The sequence below is a fragment of the Notolepis coatsorum genome (genome assembly GCF_963971535.1).
Source record: "Notolepis coatsorum genome assembly, chromosome: 5".
NCBI classification, from domain to species: domain Eukaryota; kingdom Metazoa; phylum Chordata; class Actinopteri; order Aulopiformes; family Paralepididae; genus Notolepis; species Notolepis coatsorum.
The window spans coordinates 58409228-58414673 of NC_140169.1; positions in this window are offsets into that span (position 1 = coordinate 58409228).

Here is a 5446-nt window from a genome sequence, read left to right on the forward strand (position 1 = left end):
CTCTTTAACCCCACAACAACCACAACAGACCGTTCTTCCTCTGAACCCATCGTCGACAGGACGCAGGGACGTGGCAGCGTATTACGTCATTACGACGTACTTACGTACAACAGACCGTTCTTCAGTCGCGTGATTACGAAACCTAGCCGCATTTCTCGGAGACGCTCTCTGATTGGCCGACGCCTGTTTCTACACTGGTTTTGATTGATTGAAAAGTTTATTAACAGATTGCAGAATGGGTACAGTACAGTACATCTCAATACATACAATTGTTAAGGGGATGCAGACCAGAGAAAGACTTTCGTCTTGTTTACATCAGGGTCATGCTGGACCTACAAAAGGCCTTCGACACTGTCAATCACACCATTCTGATTGACAAGCTAAAAGCAATTGGTTTTGATAGTTTATCAGTGAGCTGGATACAATCCTACCTGGAGGGGAGGGAACAGATGGTGGAAGTAAACGGTACCCTATCCCCCCCCCTCACAGTGAGCTGTGGTGTTCCACAAGGAAGCATACTAGGACCGCTACTATTCCTAATTTATGCAAATGACATGTCGTCAGCTTGTGACTGCAACTTGTTCCTGTTTGCGGACGACTCAGCCCTGCTGGTCTCTGACAAGAACAAGTTACAGGTTGAAAAAGCCCTCAGCTCGGAACTAGGCAAAATCTGCATATGGCTCGCCGACAACAAACTATCATTACACATGGGCAAAACAGAGTCCATTCTCTTCGGTTCAAATAACAAACTCAGCAAGACCGACGGCTTCTCGGTTACAGTGGGTGACAATATTATCACAAGGAAAGATGAAATTACCTACCTGGGTTCCATCCTAGAGGCTAATCTTTCCTGTGACAAAATGGCATCCAATGTAATAAAAAAAGTCAACCAACGAACGCGATTCTTGTACCGGATCTCCTCTCTGGTAAACAAGAATACCCTGAAGACTCTAGCAGGAGCACTCATTCAAGGGTACTACGACTATGCTTGCACCTCATGGTACCAAAGCACCTCAAAGGCACTAAAAAACAAATTACAAACATCTCAAAACAAGCTAGTCAGACTACTACTTGACCTGACTCCTAGAACCCACCTCACCCCTGCCCACTTTGACAACCTAGGATGGCTTAGAGTAGACGACAGAGTACAGCAACTTGCAATGGGCCTGGTCTACAAGATACACTACGCGACCAAGGTACCCATGTACATGTCAAAATACTTCCCAAAGGTCAGTGAATACCACGATCACAACACCAGAGGGAGCTCCACAAATCATGTAAAACCCAGATTCGGCTCAAACAAGGGACTAAACACGTTTCGCAATTATGCCACATCAATGTGGAACGCCCTGCCTAAAGCTGTAAAGGAATGTGAATCACTACCCACCTTCAAAAACACTCTCAAAAAACACCTACGTGAGACTGCAATTCGAAACTGGCCCCTACAAATGTCCTAACCTAGTTGTACAGTAAATGACCAAGTAAGGCTTTGTCAATATTCCAATGTACAGTGTAAAATGTGTGTGTGTCCCCTACCCAACCCCCCCCCCCCCCCCCCCCACCTCCAATGTACAGCCCTCACCCAACCCCACCCCACACAGGGGACACACACACATTTTACACTGTACATTGGAATATTGACAAAGCCTTACTTGGTCATTTACTGTACAACTAGGTTAGGACATTTGTAGGGGCCAGTTTCGAATTGCAGTCTCACGTAGGTGTTTTTTGAGAGTGTTTTTGAAGGTGGGTAGTGATTCACATTCCTTTACAGCTTTAGGCAGGGCGTTCCACATTGATGTGGCATAATTGCGAAACGTGTTTAGTCCCTTGTTTGAGCCGAATCTGGGTTTTACATGATTTGTGGAGCTCCCTCTGGTGTTGTGATCGTGGTATTCACTGACCTTTGGGAAGTATTTTGACATGTACATGGGTACCTTGGTCGCGTAGTGTATCTTGTAGACCAGGCCCATTGCAAGTTGCTGTACTCTGTCGTCTACTCTAAGCCATCCTAGGTTGTCAAAGTGGGCAGGGGTGAGGTGGGTTCTAGGAGTCAGGTCAAGTAGTAGTCTGACTAGCTTGTTTTGAGATGTTTGTAATTTGTTTTTTAGTGCCTTTGAGGTGCTTTGGTACCATGAGGTGCAAGCATAGTCGTAGTACCCTTGAATGAGTGCTCCTGCTAGAGTCTTCAGGGTATTCTTGTTTACCAGAGAGGAGATCCGGTACAAGAATCGCGTTCGTTGGTTGACTTTTTTTATTACATTGGATGCCATTTTGTCACAGGAAAGATTAGCCTCTAGGATGGAACCCAGGTAGGTAATTTCATCTTTCCTTGTGATAATATTGTCACCCACTGTAACCGAGAAGCCGTCAGTCTTGCTGAGTTTGTTATTTGAACCGAAGAGAATGGACTCTGTTTTGCCCATGTGTAATGATAGTTTGTTGTCGGCGAGCCATATGCAGATTTTGCCTAGTTCCGAGCTGAGGGCTTTTTCAACCTGTAACTTGTTCTTGTCAGAGACCAGCAGGGCTGAGTCGTCCGCAAACAGGAACAAGTTGCAGTCACAAGCTGACAACATGTCATTTGCATAAATTAGGAATAGTAGCGGTCCTAGTATGCTTCCTTGTGGAACACCACAGCTCACTGTGAGGGGGGGGGATAGGGTACCGTTTACTTCCACCATCTGTTCCCTCCCCTCCAGGTAGGATTGTATCCAGCTCACTGATAAACTATCAAAACCAATTGCTTTTAGCTTGTCAATCAGAATGGTGTGATTGACAGTGTCGAAGGCCTTTTGTAGGTCCAGCATGACCATGCCGCAGTATTTGCCCGCGTCCACCTCTTGTTTGATGTGGTCGTTCAAGTAGAGAAGGCATGTGTCAGTGGAGTGGGATGTTCTGAAGCCAGATTGGAATTCGTAGATTAGATTTTTTTCCGCGAGGTACTTTTCGATCTGTTCGTATACTATTTTTTCCATGACTTTCGAGATGGATGTAAGGATAGAAACAGGGCGGTAGTTACCCGGGTCTAATTTGCTGCCCTTTTTGTGCAGGGGTGTTACTCTCGCAATTTTGAAGTCCTTGGGGACGTGTCCCTGTTTTATGGAGAGGTTTATTATGTGTGTGATGACTGGGGTGATGGCTGCTGCTGAGTCTCTGAGGAATTTGGAGGGGATGTTGTCATGGCCAGTGGCCTTGTTTGGTTGGAGGGCGCTCAGTTTTTTGAGTACCTCATCTGTAGTTACTATTTCCAGTTTGAAGTCGTCTTTGTGGACGCCTAGGTTCTTGTAGTATGCTACTATGTGTTCTACCCCATACTGCCCTGAGTGGGAGGGTAGTTTGTTTACCAGTGTTGTGGCTATGTTTGTGAAGAAAGTGTTTAAGTAATTGGCTACATCCAGCTTGTCTGTGATGAACGTGTTGTCCGTCTTTATGTTTATGTTTGAGAACCTGGTTTTGAGTTTTTTACTGCAGCCTAGTTGATTGTTGAGTAATTTCCAAAGTTCACGTGGTTTATTTTTGTTTTCCTCGGTTTTGTCATTGATGAAATTTTTTTTAGCAGTTTTGATCATGGAGTTTACGTCATTTCTTAGTCTGTTTCTTTCTAGTTTGAGTTCAGTTTTGATTGATTGATTGAAAACTTTATTAACAGATTGCAGAATGGGTTCAGTACAGTACAGCTCAATACATACAATTGTTAAGGGGATGCAGACCAGATAAAGACTTTCGTCTTGTTTACATCAGGGTCCCCCATTTTCAATTCATCGTAACATATATGACATATACATATATGACATACAGATAGACAGTACTGCTAATTTTTTTTTTTTTTTTTTATTATTGCAAAACAAAAATTATTAAAAGTCAGTACTCAACACACAATGCATAATGAAACTAACAATCAAGGTGGCTAAAATGACATGCAAGTACAGAATCAGAAAACAAAAAAAAGTCTATAATAATATTTTACCGTGTACAGTGTATATCCAACGAAATTACCAATTATACCAATGCCTTATACAGGATATACCCCTAATACCTATTTTCTAAAACCCTACACACATATGCTCCAGCTCGAACCCCCCCCTCCCGGACCCCTCCTTGGATAGTACCTCCATTATCCCTCACTCCTAACCAGACACTACCATTATAAGCTAGCTTTTATTCTCTCCACCACTTCTAACCACATTGACATTTTGGATTCGTTGAGACCCAGAATTCTTGCTGTAGATATTTCTTGATAAATCACATCGAGATATGTAAGAAACCAAACCTTCCGGCACATTTTTTCCGGTTGAAACCAGCGTGATGCGATCAGTTTTTTAGCTACTGTGATACCCGATAAAACCAATCTCTTTAGCTGTGGATTTACTGCAAACTCAAAAACATCATTCAATAGTAATACAGAGGGGTGTACTGGTATATTCCAAGATACGAGTTTTGATAATTGATGGGTCACATCTTTCCAGAATGCCTTAACTGGTGGGCAGTCCCAATACATGTGCATAAATGTCCCTTCGTCTCCATTTGTACATTGGGAGCATTTTGAGTCTTGTTTAAGACCCATTCTGTTCAGTCTTATAGGAGTCAAGTATGTCCTGTGAATATAGTTAAGATTGATTTGTTGATGGTCCGGGTTCCTTGATGTAAGACGGACATTTGCCCATGCTTCTTGCCAATCAAAGTCACTTTCCAGGTCTGGTATATCCCTCCTCCAGACAGAGTCTAGTTGGAGGGTTTCATACGAGGACGTTAGTAATTGATAATAAAAACCTGATACAAAACCTCTCGATGTCTCTCTTTCATAGAAGAATTTGTGGTATCTGTGGTGTTCAACTGGTATGTCTAATGGAACACCGTGAGACTTCAAACATAGCTGTAACTGTATGTAAAAAAGCCATGTGGACCCGGTGAGGTTAAACTTTGTGCATATTTCTCCATAACTACAAAAACCCTGGTTATTAAAAATATCCCCTAATGAGTGTATGCCTTGCTCTTCCCATATAGGGAATCTTATAGGACGTTTTTCAATTAAGAGTGCATTGTTATTGAATAAGGGAGTGTGATTATGCCATTTTTGTGGGTTAGGATATTTTTTTTGTGTTTCACGCCATATCCGGATTGCATGGGTAATTATGGGGCCAAATTTCCGCTCACAGTGCTTGATTGGTAGTTTAGTGTGTGCTATGTCCTTCAGTCTATGTGGGGCTACTATGTTTTCTTCCAATTCTCTCCAGGATACCAATGCCTGGGGATCAAACCATATTGTCAATGGTCTTAATGTGTATGCCTTAAAATATTGGAAAAAATCTGGAACTGCCATGCCACCGTCTGCTTTATTTCTCTGTGCGGTGGATCTTTTTATGCAAGGTGGTTTGTTATTCCAAATAAATTTGTATGTGGAGGAGTGTAATCTTTTCCAGTAACCCTCTGGAGGGGGTAACGG